The sequence below is a fragment of the Pezoporus flaviventris genome, unplaced genomic scaffold, assembly GCF_033815535.1.
Source record: "Pezoporus flaviventris isolate CSIRO_AGI_PZ_B2104156 unplaced genomic scaffold, CSIRO_AGI_Pfla_v1 ptg000001l, whole genome shotgun sequence".
NCBI classification, from domain to species: domain Eukaryota; kingdom Metazoa; phylum Chordata; class Aves; order Psittaciformes; family Psittacidae; genus Pezoporus; species Pezoporus flaviventris.
In genome coordinates, this window is record NW_026892549.1 from 12,624,686 (window position 1) to 12,646,444 (window position 21,759).

Genomic DNA, 21,759 nt, shown 5'->3' on the forward strand with positions numbered 1-21,759 from the left:
TTCATACGGGAGGTGCTCCAGTCCCCTGATCATCCTTGTGGCCCTTCTCTGGACTTGTTCCAACAGTTCCATGTCCTTTTTATGTTGAGGACCCCAGAACTGCACACAATACTCCAAGTGAGGTCACACGAGAGCAGAGTAAAGGGGCAGGATCACCTCCTTCGACCTGCTGGTCACGCTCCTCTTGATGCAGCCCAGGACATGGTTGGCTTTCTGGGCTGCAAGCACACACTGCCGGCCCATGTTCATTTTCTCATTGACGAGCACTCCCAAGTCCTTCTCCACAGGGCTGCTCTGAATCTCTTCTCTGCCCAACCTGTAGCTCTGCCTGGGATTGCTCTAACCCAGGTGTAGGACCTTGCACTTGGCATGGTTAAACTTCATGAGGTTGGCATCAGCCCACCTCACAAGCATGTCGAGGTCGCTCTGGATGGCATTCCTTCCCTCCAGAGTATCAACCAAACCACACAGCTTGGTGTCATCGGCAAACTTGCTGAGGGCGCACTCAATCCCACTGTCCATGTCAGCAACAAAGACGTTGAACAAGACTGGTCCCAACACCGATCCCTGAGGGACGCCACTCGTTACTGGCCTCCAGCTGGACATTGAGCCATTGACCACAACTCTTTGCGTGCGGCCATCCAGCCAGTTCTTTATCCACCGAGTGGTCCATCCATCAAATTGATGTCTCTCCAATTTAGAGACAAGGATGTTGTGTGGGACAGTGTCGAACATTTTGCACAAGTCCAGGTAGATGACATCAACTGCTCTCCCCCTGTCCATCAGTTCTGTAGCCCCATAACAGAAGGCCACCAAATTGGTCAGGCAGGATTTCCCCTTAGTGAAGCCATGCTGGCTGTCACCAAGCACCTTGTTGATTTTCATGTGCCTTAGCATGCCTTCCAGGAGAATCTGCTCCAAGATTTTGCCAGGCACAGAGGTGAGACTGACTGCTCTGTAGTTCCCCGGGTCATCCATTTTCCCCTTCTTGAAAATGGGGGGTTATATTTCCCTTTTTCCAGTCATCGGGAACTTCACCCGACTGCCATGATTTCTCAAATATGATGGACAGTGGCTTAGCAACTTCATTCACCAGCTCCTTCAGGACCCACAGATGGATCTCATCAGGACCCATGGACTTGTGCATGTTCAGATTTTTAAGATGGTCTCGAGCCAGCTCCTCTCCTACAGTGGGCACAAGGTCTTCATTCTCACAGTCCCTGCATCTGCCTTCCAAGACTTGGGTGGTTTTGTCAGAGCATTTGCCAGTGAAGACCGAGGCAAAGAAGTCATTCAGAACCTCAGCCTTCTCCAAATCCAGGGTAGCCAGTTCTCCTGAGAGCTTCCTGAGGGGGCCTATGTTCTCCCTAGTCTGTTTTTTATTTGCTATGTACCTGTAGAATCCCTTCCTGTTATCTTTCACATCCCTAGCCAAGTTTAATTCTAACTGAGCCTTAGCTTTCCTAACCTGGTCCGTAGCTTCCCGAACAACATCCCTGTACTCTTCCCATGCCTCCTGTCCTTGCTTCCACTTATTATGAGCCTTTTTTTTCATTTGAATTTTCCTCAGGAGCTCCTTATCCATCCAAGGAGGTCTCCTGGCCCTCCTGCTGCACTTCCTTCTGGTCGGGATGCAACACTCCTGAGCTTGTAGCAGGTGATCCTTGAATATCAACCAACAGTCTTGGGCCCCCCTGCCCTCTAGGGCTATATCCCATGGAACCTTACTAATCAGGTTCCCAAAGAGGCCAAAGTCTGCTCTTTTGAAGTCCAAGGCAGTGAGCTTGCTGCACGTTCTTCTCACTGTCCTGAGCATCTCAAATTCGAGCATCTCGTGATCGCTGCATCCAAGGCTGCCCTGGAGCATCACATTTCCAATGAGCTCTTCCCTATTGGTGATCACGAGGTCAAGCATGGCACCTCTCTTTGTCGGCTCCTCTATTACTTGCAGAAGGAAGTTGTCTTCCACACAATCGAGGAACCTCCTGGATTGCTTGTGCCGGGCTATACCGTCCTTCCAACAGATGTCAGGGTGGTTGAAGTCACCCATGAGAACAAGGGCCTGTGAGCGTGAGGCTTTTCCTATCTGTCTATGGAGTGCTTCATCTGCAGGTTCTCCTTGATCAGGCGGTCTGTAACAGATCCCCACAGTAATGTCTCCCATAGCTATATTCCCTTTAACCCTGACCCACAAACTCTCTGTGGACTGCTCACCTGTCCCCAGACAGAGTTCCATACTCTCCAGCCTATCCCTAACATAAGGGGCAACTGCCCCTCCCCACCTGCCAGGCCTGTCTTTTCTAAAAAGCCTGTAACCTTCCATTCCAACACTCCAGTCATAGGAGCCATCCCACCATGTTTCTGTGATGCCTGTTATATCATACCCCCGTAGACGTGCACACATCTCTAATTCCTCTTGTTTGTTCCCCATGCTATGGGCATTTGTATAGAGGCATCTGAGCCGAGCTCCAAATGAAGCCGGCTCATTGGCTGGAGCGGCTGGGATATCTCTACATTGCTCCGAGCTTTTATTATAGGTTCTGGCAACTGACTGGGAGCGTTGGGATGGAATGATGCCCCCCTCCCCAACACATCTAGTTTAAAGCCTCCTTGACAAGTCTGGCAAGCCTCCTTCATCTCAGATGAAAATTTTAAGACAGTTATAAGGATGTTCCCCTCTGCCCAGCTAAGGGTTGAGGTGACCTAAGTGTTCACAACACCTAGCTTAAGCAAACCTGAAAGCATTTAGAAATGAAAATACAGGTTCTGCCACTTGATGTTAGGGACGTCTTTGAGTATGTGACAGCAGTAGACTGCATGTCAGAAGACAGTCATGATGCTGAGTCACAGACATGAAGAGAGGCCACTGGTCTGCCTTCACAGCTGGTACTTCCAATAACACCTGTAGAGACACACTTGTGGCATGCATTTCAAAACTTCTGCAAAACAGTTCCTGTTTTTCTAGCATTTATTTTAGTTTTCAGATGGATACATTGATGTTTCTCTTCCACCTGCCTCTGAGCTTTCTATAACATGTAGTTTTATTGATGATAATATTAACTGGAATAAAACCTTTGTAAATGCATAGCAATATGTGCATGAGTTTCTGTTCTGCATTTGGTATAGGAGCCCTAACTCTGAATGTCATCCCAGCAGAGCAAGGGAACAGACATTTCATGATTTCTGCCTAAAGAAAATGGTTGAACTCTGCAAGTGGGTCAAATTCTTGACTGTATGAAAAATAATTTAAGAAAATCTTTAAGGCTCTTTACTTGTACAGTGTCAGTAATGTATCATCTATGTCAGTGAGAGCAGTAGCCTTTGATTAAAAACTGCAAAGCCACAGACATTGTCTGGTCTCTATGGTAAATGCAGACCTATGGCTTATGTTCCTCACTGAGCATTTGCTCTGCTTTTCTACAAGTTTGAGGACCAATAAAATGACCTTTATTTTTTCTCTTCTATCCTGTTTCTGTAGGTTTTTTATCTTCATTTTATGGCACTGATGTTGAATGCAGGTAAGTCATTGCTTTGTTCTTGATTTTTTATTTTTATTTTTTAGATAATTAACTAAAGTACCAAATAACCATGGATGTTTTGTGTGATGGGTCTATTCTTGCTTCAGTTCCTGACCACAGAGAAACATAAAGAAGATGCTATGCAGTTGATTCTGAGCTGGCATCTTAGCTTTTTTTGACTGGAAAAAAAATCCACAACTAAAGAATTGAGAGTCATATTGTTCAAGCATCTGAACCTTGGTGCAGTACAAGTGTTTGGTGTAATTATTACTTGTATAGCAGCAAGTATAGGAGCAGTAGCAAATTCTGCTGAGGGATGTTTGTCTCCCTATGCAAAACACAGGTGAAAAAATGTTGCTAATTAATGCCTATGAAGTATTTACTCATATCTGCCTCCAAAGACTGCATTTTCTTTTTGCTTCATGGTGCTGGCTCTGACTCTAGAAAGGAAGGGAAAATGTGCTCTTTATGGCTAAAAGTGCTTTTCTAAAGTGGATATTTAGTGCTGCTCTTGATAGGGACTTACTCATCTAGAGAAATTCAACAGGACAACTGCAACAGACCCAGCAGGATTCTTACACTCTACTGCTGGCAATGAGGCTTAGTTTGGAAAAGCAAAAGCACAGAGTAGCCTCTAATATTAGAGGTTACATTTTATTTCTGAATTTTCCCTTTTGTCTCTTCTACATTCCACTGCACTGAATGTGATAAAAGGCAAAACCAAGGGGTATGGAAGAGTAATGAGTGTAGAAAAAGTGGAAAAGTGTGAAAATTACTACTGCTGACAAGTACAGTGAATAGTTAAAGAGGCCCTTTCACTAGGGAGTTCAGTATGTAGAATGTAATGCTTTTTCCCTAAAAAAATCTACAAAATAAAACTTGAGGGTTATTCAAGCGCTGTTTTGCCAACTCCTACTGAAGAAAGCACTCTACTTTTGTTGACTTTCTTTCCTTACTGTTTCCCCTGACCTTTTTGCAGGTAGCAGCTTGGTTTACATTTTTGCCTTCTGGGTCTGAACATACTGGAAGAACATGGCAAAAGCCAAATTTCCCTCTCTTTTTTTCTGTGCACATGTGTTCATGGAGCTGTACTCTGCATGGACTGCTCTCAGCTTTGAGAACATAACTCTAAATGAAAGTTGCTTCTGTGGTCTGCGTGTTGGCTGCATAATTTAAATATTACAAGACTGGTAGGAAGCAAAGGTTCAGAAATCAATTCTTCAGTCAAATGGCTCAAGGGACTTTATTTCTCTGAAAAAGAGAAGCAGCTCTTCATGTAGTAGGGCTGGCATGGAGGGGAATACTCAGCAGAGAAGAGCGACTCAGCAGAGGAGAGTGAAGGGGCCTGGAGCGTTATTCCTTAGGAGAAAAAAATAGTCAAGCACTCGTAAATCCAGCCAATCTTTGCTTTCTTCTATATAATTCTTCTTTCAGGTCCTGCAAGAAGAGTCTAGAGCCGAGGTTTTACCTTTTTTTGTAGTGTTTAAGAGCTCCTCCTCACTCTTGCAGCCCATTGGGATCAGCTTTTCTCTTGCTGCATTAAACATAATGGGCCTCTGTGAGGGTTGTCATACTTGAAATACCACAAAATCTGGTTGCAGTGACTTTTTGCATGTTTTGAGTGAGTTTGCACCCCGAGGGAGGAGGGGGGAAGTAACTCAGCACTCATGGTGCCAAAGTTTTCCTGTGGAGCCAAGTTAAAATGGGGAGAGGGAAAAGGAGGGGGAGATGAAGGGAAGGAGGCGGCAGAGCCATGCACGAGGATAACAGAAAAGTGGTTTCCTTAGCAACAACAGCACTTTGGATGGTTTCAGAGAAGAGTACAACTGGGTACAAAGTATCTGATTAAAATTTATTGCAGGGGATAGAAGCAGCGCAAGCCATAGCAGATCCAGCGTGTGCAGAAGAGCAGGTGCTGGAGACATAGTGGTTTGAATGATTTCTGTACTGTCTGGGCTATCTTCTGCACACATAGAGAAGAAAAGAGGTTTGTGAAGTGGCAGGTGGGTGAAGGTGGCATGACCAAATTCTGAAGGCACAAAAAATCAAAATGAAATGCATGCCCTGGGCTCACAGTGTAGGGAAAACAAAGTTTTTTTCACATAGAAAAAGAAATCTTGAAGAATTTCCTGCTACAGAAAACTACAAAAGCTGCGTTTAATAAGGAGAGACATGTTTGCTTTCATCTATTGAGGTGGACCAATTTTTGGCAATAGTAGTTCCTGACTGTCCTACTGTGCTTCTATTTGTGAATTGAATTCTTTTCATTCACCACGGTGATAAGTAAACATCCCAGACACACACTCCTAAGCCAAAAATAATTGCTTCTCTTTACGGTAATACTAGGTCCAGTGGCAAAAGAACTGCAGTTAATATTTAGACTTCTGCTTTCCACCTAGGGTTGCTGTTTGAAAATTTACCAGGTAGTTGTTTTCTATTTATGACTTAATTAATCTAAGATGTTGACTAGGTTATTTTTAATATTTTATATATTTTTATATTTGACAACTCCTGTGTTTTAGCTGGAAAAGATGCTCATTTATCATTGTGAATATTTAAGCCATTATTTAGATGCCTGAAAGTCTATTTTAGATCTTGAAAGTCAATTGATAGTCATGTACTTTGCTCTGTACTTAAGTTTCCTCGTCTGTAAAATGATGCTGCAACATTTCTATCTCACAGAGTTGTTGAAAGATTTATTTTTATAGGAAAATATAAAACATTTTGAGTTTCTTGTATGGGTGTGTAAGTGTAAAATACTATTACAAGGAGAACTTCAAAGCTTCAGATTTTTTATCTGAACTCTTAAGTTTTCGATACTGGACTCAGACTTAGGACAGTGCCCTTTCAGGCAGTACTCCCATTACAGTTGTCTTTTGTGAGCATGCTGTGGTGCATAGAAAATGTCTGCAGTGAGATACAACTTAGTCAAACATATCTTGGTTCATTTTTGGTTTTAGATCTCTCAGGTGTTGCAGCTCAGAGCAGATAGGATGGGTAGATGGGGAGCTCAGCTGACCTGTGAAGCATAGACTATAAAACAAAAATCATATGAGTTTGCATTGGAGCAAACATCCCAGGAATTGTAAAATCATAGGAAAACTCACTTGGTCTTTCTAAACACCTAACATATGGCATGAAAGGAAGGCGTTCTTGTAAAGACATCATTGTCCTAATGCAAAACTGTATGTGTGTAGATAAATACAAACCATTAGGAAGGTGTCATGAGTTACTGAAAGTCAGTAGGTATATGAGCCCTGAGCAACAACCATCCTGATGAACACATTAGAATTTCAGCCGAAGGCAGTTAGGGGAAGGATGCACAGCCCAAAACACTTGGACAGGGCCATCCATGTAGCCCCTCACTCTGTTCCACTCCAGACATTGCCTTAGAAGAATTATCACTTTCCTTTGTGGTAGTGAAGTACAGAAACAGCCCTAGAAGATGAGGATCCAGTTTAATGGATCAAAACCAATGATGCATTTTACCAGATGATGTTGAGGTAAGCTCCTGAATCCAGAAGTACCAGTAAGAAATACATCAGGCAGAAATGTATGCTAGTAATGAAATAGCCAGGTTCTGGACTAATCAGTGAATACAGACCATGTCTGTATACATTCAACATGTATATTTCTTTGAGCAGGCTGGTTTTGTTTAAAACAGATTAAAAAGTTCCTTAGAGTTACTTTTTCCATCTAATACCAACAGTTTTGAAAACAGCTGTTACTTTGATTTTTTCATTGCTTAAAAAGTGTCCATTAACATGCTCAAAAAAGTTAACAGAATTGCATTTTCCCAAATTTATATGATGATAATAAGATAAGAGTTCAAAATAACTAGTATGTCGGCAGCAAACCAATAGAGCTCTGTGCTTCACAATCTTGATAATAATAACAGTATGGGCATAACTAACAACTAAATGTTCCCTAAATTTGAGGAAACATCCTGTTCCTTACACTCCTCAAAGCAACTGGAATGGGTTGATGCTATCTTTGGCACTGTCAGCCTCTGTACCATAATATGAATTTGACATTCTTCATTTGGCTTTGTTATACTCCTTCTAGACTGGACCACCCAGTCTACTGCTGTGTATTTAGGTATTTCTACTGGACTGCCCTTTGCAAGCACAGGGCTTAGAAACCTCGCCAGGGAGTGGGGAAGAGTATGGGAGAAGCTTTTGTCAAACACTGAAGGGGTGCAAGCTGCTACAAATGCTGACATCTGTTTGTGTCTCTTTTCACAATGCAATGTCAGCATGAGTTCCCCCTCCCCACTTGTGCAGAAGTTGTGGCCCATAATTCCTCTAAATTCTCCTCTATAACTTCTCTCCCAGTCCAAGCCACTGAGCTCTGAATGAACACAAGATGACTTTCATAAAGCTTTTAGTGTTACTCCTCGTTGTGTTCTGGTACCGTGTATGATAGATTGATACAGCAGGATTAAGAAATAATTTATTATAATCTTCATCAATTTAAAGTCTCCATTTGATTTAATGAATTGAGAGTTTATCGGAAAAGCTTTTATCCACGGTCATTGACTTGAGCTCCCTTGGCCTGGCTTCTGGCGGAGATGCACTCTAACTGGTTTGAGATCAGGAGAAGTGGTACAGGTCAATTCTTGTTTGCATTTCTAACTAGGGGAAGTAGCAGGCAGGGCTGCTGTCTGACATGTCTACTATTTATCTTGTGGGTATTTTTTTCTAAGTGGTATGGGATAGGAGATAACACGATCTGTTGGGAAGGAATTGGTGTTAGAAAGCTGTAAAATGCATATTCAGTCCCTGTCTTTACCTATGAGTTCCTAGATACTCATCTAGACAATCTCAGGCAAATTAATTTTCTGTTAACCTCCTTCCTATCTATACAATGATGAAGAAAAAAGAGCATTTTGAAATCATTTCCTTGTCAATGGTGAGCTGATTTTTGAGGCTATGTCAGTAGAGCAACCTGCTCTGGGGGCCACATATCAGTAGGTGCTTCGTCTGTATGTTTTATAGGTTATTTTAAATGAAAAGGTCCACTATACTGAAAGTCTTATTTTAAATAAGACTAGCTCTAAAACTCAATGTAAACTAAACTTTTAAATTAAAATTCCATAGCTTTAACTTTTATAAAGTTAGCACAAAGTATATGAGAAAATTAATGTTAAAATTCAAAATTAATGCTTTATATTTAACTGTTTATTATATGTAAATGCTTCTATTTTGGGTAACCACCTAAACAAGATAAAAAGAAAATGAAGAGCAGAAGTTGAAAAAGATTAAGATATACCACAGAAGTTGATTCACTGTGTGTGTATACATGTACAAAATTTAGAAGTAAAAGCTTATGTGCTACATTATTTAAGTTTCATTTTGGATGCAGATTTTGAGATACTGGATTAAAAAAAAAAAATAGATGTTGTTTAAAATACACCTAAGGCTTTCCAATAGATTTTTATTAAATTTGATTCTTGGATGAGATCTGAGCTATATTACACTGTCAAAAAGTAAACTCTAACTTAATGAATTCAACAACTTAAAAACTGTAGAAGTATTTCTCATAGGCAATGTCCCACAGTTCTAGTCATCTACTGGAACTGATTTTTGATTTTTTTAAATTATTTTACTTTATTATTGGATTTAATTTTTTTGGAATAACAGCACTTTCCTTTCCGGAGGCATACCATGAACTCTGTTTTCCTGCTTATGTGGTCCCAGGGGAATAGATGAGAGAAATATATTTTCCCTTCATCAAAGCAGGAATAAACTTGTATCCTCCAGTTTGCACCACAGGTCTATGTTGCATATTTTATGCATCTTTCTACCACAAATCAGTAGAGAATAGCAGAAGTGCAGAATGTACAGCAGAGATCTAAACCATGCTTGAATGCAGATGAGAGAGAAGATTTATCCTCATCTATAGCGCTGTTAGTAACACCAAATTTAACAATGATTTCAGGATAGGCAATGCTGATTCCTCCCTCTCTCCAAGTACAAATATTTGGTATTAGCTTTCTTTGCCACTTCTAGTTATATTTTTTTTTAACACACTAAGCAAATTCAGCTAGGTGTTTTTTTTGATGTGTAGGAAAGATGGTCCTATTTAAACTTGAACAAGGTTTCTCATTTTTAATAGTTTGTATAAAGTTGAACACATGCCATGGAAGGACTCAATTTCAAGCTAAAACGTACCAGCCCTGAGTGTGGAGCAGGGACAGGTCCTCTCTACTGTTTGGGCACCATGGTTATTCAGGTGGCTTGCACAGGAATTGCTCTCTATGAGCATTATGGAGGTGAATTGAAGAAAAAGTTACTCAAGCAAGGTGCGTTTTGGCAGGCAAGGAGGGGGATGAGGGTAAAAATGAAGAACTGGAAAGGAATGAAGACTGCCAAAATAGCAAAAGACAATGTTTTTCAGCAGAGCAGAAGAAATGCCTTGTTAGCAGAGGATATGCAGAATACCTGGCAGTGGAAATAGTGATCAGGGCTGGCAGGCAAAGGAAAAATCCTTGAGCCAGAAAGCAGGATATGCATGGGGTGCAGGAGGAGAGTGACCTGGCAGGAAGACAGGAAAAGGCATGGGGTATCTTGAATGTTTTAACTCCAGCTCAGTCCAGTGACTGGGAGGAACTGGTTACGCTGAAGGTCTTATTTGAATTTTTATCTTTATTATTGTAATACAACCTTCATAATTTTTACATGTGTGCCTGTGTATTAGACATATGCATATATATCTTATTTCTTAATGAAAAAGGTGTTTTCTCAATTTACAGGAGGAATTTCTAATAGTTCTTTAAAAGGTAACTTGAAAAATAAGTGTGAAATCAATGTGTCTTCAGGCCCTCTCCCTTCTGAATAAAATAGAGCACATCCTTCCTGTACAGCTGCTATTTTGCTCCTAGAGCAAAATTACTGTGCAGTGGAGAAATTCAACTTTCAGGGTGTCACTTGCCATCTATAGTTCTAAATATTGAGCGGTTTATTTATAATTCCAGCATTAATCCTTACATGAAGGCACCATTGTATTGGACATCAAAATCCTAAGGGATGGAAATAAAAAAAAAATCATGGAACTAGGTAGCATTTTATATGACAAACACTTCATAAAATTAGAAAAGCCTTATAATTTAAAAGATGAATCACACTGAGTTGTAACTGCCTTGCTATGCTTTGCATTCTGTCTGCTGATATCTAGTATTTCAAATGCATATATCATCAACCTCCTTATTTATACTTTACAATCCTTTCTGGTTGTTTTTTTTTGCGTGTGTGTGTTGCTACAAAAGTTTTGCTGATCATTCATCTTTAAATTTACTTTTGGAAGCGTTCAATGGTTAATTTGAAGCATGTTTAAGGTAGCATTTAAACTCAAATTGCTGTTCTGGGATTTCTAGGATGGGAGGAGGAAAACTTTATTTTATATACTGTCTTTTGCTTCAAGAGCATCAGGGAAAACAGATCTCTGGTACAATCCACACATATGACAGGAAAAGATACTGGTTTTTCTTAGTAATTTATCATCTTCTGTATGATGTAAAGCCTAATTTTCCAAAAGAAATATAAGGTAAGGAAAAAACCAACCCTGAAATTTGTATTCCAATACAGGTGATAAACTTGGTGACTGAAAGACAAGCTTATTTTCTGTATTTCTGATGGACTTTGGTCTACTATTTGCAAATTCTAATGGGGATCCTAAGATATGACCCTGCTGCGTAATAATTTTCTAGTTTGTGGTAGATTTTGGGGAAAGATGTTATTCCATGAAAAATCTATTTAGACAATTCATAACACATCTGAAATGAACACCATTTTCTAGTGTGTTTTCAACCAAGCAAAATGTGACATGTCATCGTGACTGTAACAGAGAACCATATTTTTAAACAAATGTCATTTTTCTTATGATTACTGTATTCGATTATGAATCACCTCTGTTGGTGGGGAAAAATTAATCACTAAATGTACATAGCCTTATACCCGAAATACACTGTGTTCTCGAAACTGTAATAATAGGAAGTGTGGTCTGGATGATCAGGTAGTGAGGTGGACTGTGAATTGGCTGAAGGAGAGAAGCCAGAGAGTTGTAGATTATGGGGCAGAGTCTAGTTGGAGGCCTGTAACTAGTGGAGTGCCTCAAGGGTCAGTACTGGGACCAGTATTATTTAATGTATTCATCAATGATTTAGATGAGGGAATTGAGTGTACTATCAGCAAGTTTGCTGATGACACTAAGCTGGGAGGAGTGGCTGACACGCCAGAAGGCTGTGCTGCCATCCAGCGAGACCTGGACAGGCTGGAGAGTTGGGCAGGGAATAACTTGATGAAATATAACAAGGGAAAGTGTAGAGTCCTGCATCTGGGCAGGAACAGCCCCAGGTTCCAGTATAGGTTGGCGAATGACATGTTAGAGAGCAGTGTAGGGGAGAGGGACCTGGGGGTCCTAGTGGACGACAGGATGACCATGAGCCAACACTGTGCCCTTGTGGCCAGGAAGGCCAATGGCATCCTGGGGTGTATTAGAAGGGGGGTGGTTAGTAGGTCGAGAGAGGTCCTCCTTCCCCTCTACTCTGCCCTGATGAGACCGCATCTGGAATATTGTGTCCAGTTCTGGGCCCCTCAGTTCAAGAAGGACAGGGACCTGCTGGAGAGAGTCCAGCGCAGGGCAACAAAGATGATTAAGGGAGTGGAGCATCTCCCTTATGAGGAAAGACTGAGGGAGCTGGGTCTCTATAGTTGGAGAAGAGGAGACTGAGGGGTGACCTTATAAGTGTCTATAAATATATAAAGGGGGAGTGTCACGAGGATGGAGCCAGGCTCTACTCAGTGGCAAACAATGATAGGACAAGGGGTAATGGGTACAAACTGGAACACAAGAGGTTCCACTTAAACTTGAGAAGAAACTTCTTCTCAGTGAGGGTGACAGAACACTGGAACAGGCTGCCCAGGGAGGTTGTGGAGTCTCCTTCCCTGGAGACATTCAAAACCCGCCTGGACACATTCCTGTGTAACATTATCTAGGTGTTCCTGCTCCGGCAGGGGGATTGGACTAGATGATCTTTTGAGGTCCCTTCCAATCTCTAGCATACTGTGATAATAGGACCCAGTAGTCCTCCTGTGGCAGCCTCAAATGCCATTCACTCTTCAAACAAGAAATGCTCTGGTCTTGAAAGATATTAATAGGCATTATAGATATGATTTTTTATATCAAAACCAGTATGTTGTGATACCAATGAAGCCTTTCAGTATAAACAAACATAACTGACAGTGTTTGGTACCAAATGATCTATAAAGCAATCTATTTCATACACGATGGCTGCAGAGTTTAATAGGCAGCAGAAAGTTGCTATAAAATGCCATGATGTTGCACATAAGAGAGCTGCTAATTAGAATTGTCAATCAGAGACTGATCACTGACTCATAAACTGCATAAGATGCTGCTGCATCCAAGCAATTGTGTTATCTTAAGGGTACAAGAAACTGCACTATTCAGCTCCTAGCTGTCAGCAGGATTTCACAGAGCGAAGGTCTGTTCTATCATCACAGTCTGTTCAGCAGCCCTTCTGAGAACACCTAGAGCATTGTGAGATTTGCAGGCTGCTGACAGAAAAGAATGCTGAGCTGTAATGTAACATATATATCAGACTTCTTTTTTAATTTAAAAAAAATAAATTGTAGTGTCATAAAATCATAGAATGGTTGGACTGGGAGAGACATTAAAGATCATCTAGTTCCAACCCCCTGCTATGGGCAGGGACATCTTCCATTAGGTTGCTCAAAGGCCCCTCCAACCTGTCCTCGAACACTTCCAGGGATGGGGCAGCCAAAGCTTCTCTGGGCAACCTGTTCCTTCATAGTGAAGATTTTTTTTTTCCTAATCTCTAATCTAAATATCTTCCCTCTTCCACCTTAAAGACATTTTCTGTTGTCCTATCCCTATATGCCTTTGTAAAAAGCCCCTCTCTAGCTTTCTTGGAGGCCCCTTTATGCACTGGAAGACTACTCTAAGGTCTCACAAGAACCTTCTCTTCTCCAAGCTGAACAATCCCAACTCTCTCAGACTGTCTACATGGGAGAAGTGATCCAGCCCTCTCATCATCTTGGTGGCCCTCCTCTGGACTCACTTGAGCAGGTCCATGTCCCTTTTGTATTTGGGGCCCCAGAGCTGGACACAATACTTCAGGTGTGGTCTCATGAGAGCTCAGTACAGGGGGAGAATCACCTCCCTTGACCTGTTAGCCACACTCCTTTTGATGCATCCCAGCGTTCGGTTGGATTTCTGGACTGTGAGCACACACTGCTAGCTCATGTTGAGCTTCTTGTCAACCAGTACCCTCAAGTCCTTCTCTCCCAGCCTTTCATTGTGTTTAGGACTGCCTAAACCAAGGTGCAGGACCTTGCACTTGGTCTTGTTGAACTTCATGAGGTTTGCACTGGTCCACCTCTCCAGCCTATCAGACCCCCTCCAGTGTGTCAGCTGCACCACGCAGCTTGGTTTTGTCAGAAAGCTTGCTGAAGGTGTACTCAGTCCCACTGTCCACATTGCTGAAAAAGGTATTAAACAGCACTCATCCCAATACTGATCCCTGAAGAATGCCACTTGTCACAGGTCTCCACTTGAACATTGAACTGTTGACCACAACTGAGTTGTGTGTTCCTTATTCACCAAGTGGTGCATCCAAGAAATCCATATCTCTTCAGTTTAGGACAGGAACGTCTTGTGGGGCAGTGTCATGCTTTGCACAAGTCCAGGTAGATTATCAGTTGCTCTTCCCTTGTCCACCAATGCTGTGGTCCCATCATATTTGTCAGGCAAATATGTTGTGTTCAGTTTTCTTGTTTTGCACAGTGACACATAAAAGGAAGACCTTAACAGAGAGGCTCTTTCCACCCCATGTGGCCATTTCTTCCCTAAAGTTTACATACTGCTTTCTCTTAGAATTGCTTTGGCCCTTGTGTATTTTTTTCCTTTTTTCTTTTTTTTTGTTTCTTTGTTTGTTTGTGCAGCATGTTGGGAAGGAATTGTGCCTCCTGCAGCTGCATGCCAATAGGTGAACACTATTGTCTGTAGAACATTCTCGTATCATGGAGGATAAAAGACATATATTGGAGAGCATACACATGTATTAAGTGTCTTAATAAAGATCTATAGGAAATACAGCATGAAGAGAACTGGTGTCTGTTACTTTCAAAATAAACTGAAGAATAATTTTATTGTAGATTAACAGGGGCCTGATGTTATAATGTCCTTTCCCTTTGAATTTTCAGCATTGTCTGGTTCTCTCTCTGTAAATTGTGTCCTCAGACTAGGAAAGTGTCTCCCTAATCATTTATAGCTGTTCAAAAAGAGGCTGGTTACAGTTTGCTGAAAAGGTTCAGGGTGGCAATGCTGCATAGCTATTGAAAGACACAAAATTTGGGAATAATTGTATCCAAACTATTTGTATTTTTCCATGTGACACTCTACTATCAATCAAAAGTGTCTGGAAGTGTGTAAAGTTTCTGGAAGGAGGAATTTCTAGGAAAGCAATATTTTCTCTCTTTAGAAAAGCCTGGTGTGGTCGGTTACTGTCAGCTCTGCTGAAGAGGAAGGAGCAGAGATCAGGGTTGTAGTTAGTTTGGTGGGAACTGAAACAATATAATGATTCTGCCTTAAACTTATCAAGGACAGTTGGGGTATCTGAGATAAGGCAGGGTCAGCCTAATGTCTTGTCCTGGATTTAGCTGTAGCAGTCATTTTTATTCTTCTTAGTAGCTGGTGCAGCGCTTAAACCATGGTATGTCTATAAATTGTAACCATTGAATATTGAGTGTAAGTTGACTATTTTGGGATTCAGGTGTTGCAGAGTAATTTAGGTGGGAAGGGGCCCCAGGAGGTCCCCTGTCAGACCTCCTGTCCCAGCAGGGTCATATCTGGGGTCTGACCTGCTTGCTTAGGGCTTCATCTGTTTGGATCTTGCAAACCTATGTGGTTGGAGGTGGTGCGACATATCTGGGCAAGCTGTTCCCCTGCTTTATTGCTCTCATGGAGGAAAAAGGTTTCCTCATAACTGCTCTGTCACTCACTCTTCTTTAGTTTTGAAAGATTAGTGTAATAAATGCAAAGGTAATGGTGAGTAATTTGTTATCAAAAATAGAATCATCTTAGGATATTGTCTAAAAGAAAGACAATAAAACTCATCCAGATCCCAGCTTTATTTTATAGCAGCTGTAACTAGACATAGGAAACAACTTGCACTTGAGGTTTGTCTGCAATGTTTTGCAAGGGAATTCTCAAACTGTAAGCATTGGGAAGGTTAATTTAATACAGCTTTAACAAAGAGACTCATCCTCCCTAGTGTTAATAATTCAAAACATCTTTATTTGATAACTGACCACTGTCAATTATCATATCTAAGATGCTGAATAGGTAATATCTTGTATACTGATTCTTGTCAGTATTTTAGAAAATAGCATCTCATTCATAAAGCTTGAATTTGGAAAGCACAAAAAACCCTTTTAGAACAGATGGTTTCTGTGATTGATGCCCTAATGCAGTTTCAACTCTGTTTAGTCATTTTAACAAGAAAGTGTTTTGAGGATTCAACAGTTGGCTTGTCAAATTAACATCAAGGACCAGTTTGGGTGTAAAATTACAAGTATAAAACTTTTGGTGACCTGAGGGTAGGTGAAATATTAGCTAAAAGGAAACTTTTGAAGAAAAGCCTTTTCTGTGCTCTGACAAACATCAAGCAGAGGTGCTGACTGGTTGGACTTGACCTCTTTTGTGTGGGGTATGTGTCTTTCTACAATGAATTCATGGAAGTAATACTGCTCTACCATGAAATAAGGATAGGGCTAAGAAAAGCTATTTCTGAGTCTTTAATGCCAGGGTCTGATGCCCCCATGATCTAACTACAGTTAAGATTCTGTCTCCAGACCGTCCTTAATAGAAGGCTGTTCAGAAAGCCATGTTTAACTGAACTGACATGAGTGGTGGAATAACATTTTGTAATCAAGTTCATTAAGTCTAACATCAGATCCTTTGTACTGATTACTTTGTACTTGGGAAATTTGACTTCCATGCATTAGAAAAGTTTGGCTTAGGTGATGTTCTGTTTAGGTCTTTTTGTTGTATAGAAACTCTTTAGTAGGGAGGGAGGTAGGGGAAGATGTGGCAAACCAACTATTTCAGTTCACTGAAAAAAAAAAAAACAACCAAAAAGTAGTTATTTATTCAATACAATTCTTCATTCTGAGTAGTGGCACAAGACTCTTTTGAAAAGAATAAGACCTATAAGAAATCCTGCCTCTTAGGAGATGTGGTTTTCCAATTCCTGCTTAATTTTGCAGAAAATATTCCTATGCCAATAATACATGCATGACATAAGAAAGGGAGCTGGAGAGAAAAATAAAGGCAGGGGAGAAGGAGGAAAGAGTAGGAATAAAGTGAAAAAGAAACACTAAATAACAAGGGAAGGGGAAATGGGGAAAAAAGGGTATTTCAAGTGATTAAAGAGAGGGATGAGTAGGAGGTGGCACGTTCAAAATAAACAAGCTATAAAGCGCGGGGTTAAGCTCCGAAACTCATGCCACAGGATGTTGGGAGAATATGTACTCTAGCAGACAATATTACTTCCATATGCTGTATATGTTTAGCTTAGATGCCTTTAGCAGAGAGGAGATAATAAAAAATGCATAGTAAAGAGACTTTAATTTCAGGTAAAATCTAGACATATTGTAGAAGAAAAGTCCCTTAAGTATTTGGAAAGCACATCTGATGGGCGGTGGGATGGGCAGTGGAAGGCTTTGACTTTTGCCCACTGATGGGACATGGGATCTGGCACTGCTGCTCTGGCCCTCTGGGGCTGTTCCTATGTCAGGAAAGACAACAGTGCTGGCAGAAAACTGTGATCAGTGCATGATGCAAAGGAAAGTTTGTAAGCTCTAAAAAGAAGGGTGCAAACAGAGACAGAAAACTTCCAAAGGGTTAATATCTAATTCTTTTTGCTGTTATGGCACTCCTCTTCCCTGGCTCTCATCCACTTTCCTTACTCCTAGTAAGGTGGCTTCCACTTGCCATTGTTTTTATGACATTGCTGAAATCCATCATTCTCCTTAAGTACACTATTGTCCTTATGGCTCCCCAGGCAGGTATCTCTCACCACTCAGTATTTAGACTTATGCTGTGCTCAAGTATAGTTTGTGCTAATCTCCTTCACTCTGAGGAATTCCTAATATTTATCTAAAGCATATGCAAGGCTTTCTTTGGAAAGATGAACATGAGTACATTTCTTTGAATTTGATGAGTTGTTCAAAGGTGTTTCTGTACAATTTAGCTGTGTGCAACAAACATTTGAAATGAGAGTACCTTGTAAAATTGCAGTTTGCTTGATGCTGAGATGCCTTAAGGCTGTGCTGGTGGGACTTCCTACCAGCACCTCAGTACAGGTCCTATGCCAGTGTTAATAACACATCCTCAGAAGGATGAGCAGGAAACTGGATCCTGCTTAATTCCGTGTCAAATCTTGGTCAGTTGACACAATGCAGGGGTGTGAGGTGGAACAGGAGCATGGATGGTACAGCCCTGGGTTAGATTGAAAAGGACCCAGTCTGTGACTTTTTGAATCACGACTTTTTCTTCCTTGTCAATAGACCAGTTCCCTCCATGTACCCTTTACAGACGACAGCATTGTGCTCCAAAGTTTTTTAATTTTTTTTTTCTCTCTCTCATTTTTGGTTTTCTCTGGTATGCAATGTGTAGCCTTGCGAGTGATGGGCAGGCTTTCTTTTAAGCTATTTTTTTTCTGTGGTGAACTATGGAAAATTAATGAACACATCACGCTTAAAATTTAAAAGTACTGTTATGGTGCACAAATGGTTTGCAAAATGTCATCTCTGCTTAGTCTGAGAACAGTTATTTGACTTTTGAATCTGTGTAGGAAATACAGTGCTCCAAATACAGTGAAAAGTATTCCGAAGTTCCATATCTAACATGCAATCAAAATGAAGAGATTATATGTGCCTATAACATAGAAATACTTTTCTTTGCTCCTTTAAGATAATTTTACATAATTTAACATATGTAGAATATAATTATAAGCTGGACGTGTTTAATTTGAAATCTGGAGTGATAGAACCCCACACAGTTTGAAATGAATTGGTGCAAGTTTGCAGTTTGTAATTCTTTCTAACTACTTCTCTGTAACAGCATTGCGTCACAGAGAATGCTTTATCATCCATTGCATAAGGGAATTAAGTTACTCTTATTGAAAGAACAGGTGACTGTTTACCTCTGACAAAATTACAGGGTAATAACTATGAGTAATGTCAAAGTTTAACTACCCAAACCATTGTCAATTACCCATTTCTAGATGATTGTTAGGGGGAAAAAATGAAACAATAATAAAATACTCTTTCCCTGCATGAAATGTTTAAAAGAAATTTCAAATGAGAATAGTATAAGAGTGCCTCCAAGTGGCACCTGTCTAAATTCCACTTCAAAACAAAAGTTGAAACACGTTTAAGGAACTAGCTTGCAAAACCAAACTAAACAAATCCTGCTTTTTTTTTTCCTTAGTCCGTTTCATTCCTTACACAATTAGACATTATTTTGTGCTAGCTAATGGGACTTGATACATGCCAAGAAACCACTAGAGAAGGGTATGTAATCTAAGTCAGTGCTCTTAAGAGAAATGCCTTTGCTTCCTATGTTTGCAATGGTCATTCTTACATTAATGGTTAAGATAAGCTTATTGACACTGCATGTCCCTATATCACTGTTTCCTGGGAACTATTGCTTTACAGAAATTGTGTCTTCCTTTGCTTTTGTGGTGCTTCCCCACTAAGGGATCCCCATTTGGCATCGGAGCGAGGGCAAAGTGACAACCTCTTCGTTGTGACCTCAAAGTGACAACAACCTGCACCATGCTTGGCTTTGTGGGTCTCTGCCATGTGTTCTGGCCTCACTGCTGCCATTGATGTCTGCACAAGGAGGAAGGATAGACTATGCAACGTGGAGACTTTTTGCCCTACAGCTGAAGGAGTGGAGTGACCGACTCAAAGAGAAGATCTATGGATTCAGTCAGCTGTGATGTGGTAGTGCTGAAAAAAATAGAAGAGCCCGTATGCTTGCTAACACAGGACAGTGAATTTTGCAGGTATGGTTGTGTGCCAGAAAAACATGTGAAAAGACCGAAGTGTGTTCTCCTGTACTCTCTGAGGTCTGGGCTTTGGACAGACCAAAGGAATATCTTAATAACAAACCCTTCTTGGTTTTGAAACATAGTAGAACGAAAAGAAAATCAGTTAGAAACATACCTGAGAAAAGTACTTTTTTTTCCCCACTGTGGAAGTGAAGTTCTGGAATTGACTGTTTCAGGAGGTTGTGAAGATAGGCAGCATCAATCCACTCAAAACGTGATTAGACAAATTCATGGATAGTAAGTCCACACAAAACTGTACTGTTGGAAGGGGTCATGCACACATGTCTGCATGAAAATCCCTAATCCAAGATGTATGGATGTTGGAGTGTTGGAGAAAACTGTGGACCATGGAATGTCATGCAGACTTTCCCAGCTGGACTAGATGGATCAAGGGTCTCACCCAGCAGGCAATTTCTTTTGCCATTAACAAAGCTTATACCCCAAATATTGAAGAGAACTGATTACAGCGTGGTTTATGTTTGTTTTATTTGTTTGGTCTTTTTTAATTTGGCTTTTCGTTTGTTTGGGTTTTTTGTTTGTTTTGGTTTTTTTTTTTTTGCAGTTTGGTTTGTTGAGAGAAAATCAGCTGATATACATTAGAAGAAAATAGAAAATAAATGTTGCACTTATATTATTACTTATTTTGTGGTTTTGTAGAGGTCTTTATAAAGACAGTAGAATTTAACACCTATTTTTACAAGTCTGTCTACGCATTAAAGAGCTGGGATTTAAGTTTAGACAAGAAAAAAATAACACCAAAAGTACAGCCCGGGAAAACACAAGTGGAGATATCTGGTGTTTGTAACCTGCACCAAGATTTACTTTTGCTCTAAAAGAATGGTTGCACTTTTTTGCTGAATGTTTTCTTTGTATACCTTAAAACTGTTGGTTTTTTTTTCATTTTTTAAAGATAAATCACGTTTTGCTTACTCCAAGTTTTATGTGAGAAACACTTTAATTTCTCTTCAATAGTGATTTGCAGTTTAGTAATCCTTGGAATGGCTTTCTCCAAGGAAAGATATTTGTCAGAGATCAGTCTGCAGGAAAAAGAAAGGAGATTTAAGAAACTAGCTAAAATAGCGGGGAAATTCAGGAAAACCTATCTATCTGAGCAACCTATCTGAGAACAAAAGAATGGTAAATGAGAAAAAGTACTGACAGAATTTTCTCAGACTTTAATATGTAGCTTATGCAGCTGGCACATTATTGTACGGACCTTGATCCGTAGGAAGTTCAAAGCAAGTTGAAGATGGGTAGGTAGAACTGAGCTGTCTGAAGCTGAAGGTCCTCAGAAAGAATGTGTACTATTTTACTACTGGTATGGAGAGTATTGTCCCAGATGGCAAGCATTTTAAAATTATCTTAACAGAAATGTTGGTATGCTTTGGGTTTTGCCCATTAGCTCTCTCAGTTCTTTTAAACACTCCTCAGAAGTAGTTTCTCTGTATTTAAAATTCTTCTTGTTTTTTACTTCTTTTTCTAATATGGGGCTTTTTACTTCTCCAGGAGAGCTAGTGACCTGTCAACAAATAAGAACTAATTATATCATATTATCAAAATATTATGTATTTTTCAGGAAGGTGTAAGTATATATGTTACGTGTTAACTGCATTTTCTGTAATACAGTGCCAGCTTAACCAAAAAACAGTTCCATAGCTGGTGAGCTAAACCACCTTTTTAAAATCCATCCACTGAAAGCATAGGCACATGTCAGCAAATGAGCGCATAAAGAAGGACTCAAAAGTATGTGTAGGCATAAGCATTTACTCCATTTTGAAGTAGGGATGAGACAGCGGCATCTCAGTTTTAGTGTAGTAGGTATTTTGCAAAGACAATACCATTTCACTTGTTAACTGTCAATTTTTTATGGCTTTTCTTTCTTCTTCAAGTCCTCCTCTAGAAGTGTCTGCTGGTGTCATCATGTGCTCATGACACAGTGACTAACCAGAAAATACACTGAAGCCAGAATGGTGATATAGCTGATGGCAGTGGCCGTGGCAGTGGACTGACATTTTGGTGATAGCCTTTAAGCACAGTGAATCATAAAGCTTTGGAATAGACTCAGCACAGCTGATTTAAGAT